The sequence below is a fragment of the Euleptes europaea genome, chromosome 14 (assembly GCF_029931775.1).
Source record: "Euleptes europaea isolate rEulEur1 chromosome 14, rEulEur1.hap1, whole genome shotgun sequence".
Taxonomy (NCBI): domain Eukaryota; kingdom Metazoa; phylum Chordata; class Lepidosauria; order Squamata; family Sphaerodactylidae; genus Euleptes; species Euleptes europaea.
The window spans coordinates 35,533,698-35,535,510 of NC_079325.1; positions in this window are offsets into that span (position 1 = coordinate 35,533,698).

Sequence of the window (1,813 nt, forward strand, 5' to 3'; positions counted from 1 at the left end):
AATTAATAGTGGATTGGATGCAGCCAGCTTTTCAACATACCGGTAATCTCGCCTAATTTCCCTCTTTACTCCAGCCCCTGTCCCACATTCCTTTTGTCAATGCAGGTCCCAATGTAGGCTTTTGGTGGTCAAACAGGACCTTCCTCCTTTTCTCATTTCCAGAAAAGCTGTTTGGATCCAAACCCAGTACTTCTGTTTTAACTCCAAATTATCCTATGCTCTGCTGATGGTATTTGGTTCTGCCTCTGCCCTAACAGGCAAGATATTACTTCAGGCTTTTCCAAGGTGTTTCTATTGGTGGAGAGAACATGGAAGACTTACAAAATGTTCATGCACTAGTCTCTTTATGAATGACGGGGGCATGGAAGCAAGCGCACAGGCAGATCTTACCAGTCCCAAAGCAACCTCAGCACTGTGATACAAATAAAAGAATTCCATCCAGAAACTTCTTTGCAATTCTATACAGTGGGCAAATTTGGGGTTTGGCTCTGAGTTTAGCACATAGCACATGACTCAAGTTACATTTTAAGATAACTTTCTACCGGAGAAGCCAAATGGCCCACTCCTGTGCATTGTCCCCTTCTCCTCTATCACCAAACAGGCCACACCAAGCCTAGGCCAGAACCACGGGCCGAGAGCACAATGTGGCTCATAACCTATGGTAAGTTTTTCATTTCCAGTTGCTCCTCCGAAAGCTTCCCTTTTGGTTCCTTTCCTTTATCCCTTAGAAGCTCCTTGATCCATTGATCTTGAGCAGCATAAATCTAATGTTTGAGGGATATAAGGACTGAAACAAATCTTGCCACTGACAATGTAGCCTTGGGATCCCAGTCACTTAATTAAAAAGGCATTATGTCAGACACAGAGGCATTAGATTTATATGTTAAAAGGGGAGAGATATAATATGATCGAAGTTCCTCATAGAAGAGGCATTCCAAGAGGGATGAGCTAGTGAATCAATAGAGCCAGAAGAGCAAGGACAGGTCCTGTCTGGGTATGGTACATTCAAAATTCTGCCCTGCATAACCATAGAGGGGATAGCAGTCAGTCTAGCTAAACAGAAGGCTCTAGAAAGACGAGGAGTTGCCAGATAGCTTCACCTCTGTCCTTACCAGCTGCACGAGGCTGATTATTGGCGGACATCCTGCCTATTTCCATTTGGAGTTCCCCAGACCTGTCTTCCGCGAATGTGCTTTTATACAGCCTCTATGCTGAGGCAAAGGTTTTTAATCTCCTCACTTTCCACTTCAAGGCCTTTTTAACTAGCTTCCTCAGTTTGTTCCTTATGATCTGTCCCCTGAGGATGTTGAACAGAATTATATTGTGGTCATTTTTAGTTAGCGGGTCTGCTTGAGTTACTACGCAAACCAGCTTCTAGGCACTTCTTAAACTTCTGATGACACACAGAGAGAGAGACTCTTGCCTCAGTGCTCCAGAACAAGAAGCTCTTTAAAAAAGCAATTGTTCAAAGGTGTCAATAAATCACATATTTAAAGTTTTCGGGTGTGTAAACTGATATCCTTGGTAGAAGCGAATAAGCTCAATGCTAGCAGCCTCCCCACACACACGTTATGAAAGCCTATTTAAATGTTTATTAAGATGGCATCTCTAACATGCTTCTAAAAAAAGATCACCTAGATGAAGAAGACATGTAACCCTGTGCAATTTCCATCTGCGATCTCCAAATTGCCACATCGGATGGCTGGTATTACAAGAGTGCCCCCAGACTTCCTCTTAGAGCATTCTCAGCATAAGCCACAATGACAATGTCTCATGCTCTCCGCAGTGATCCTATCACCTTATCTTATGGCAT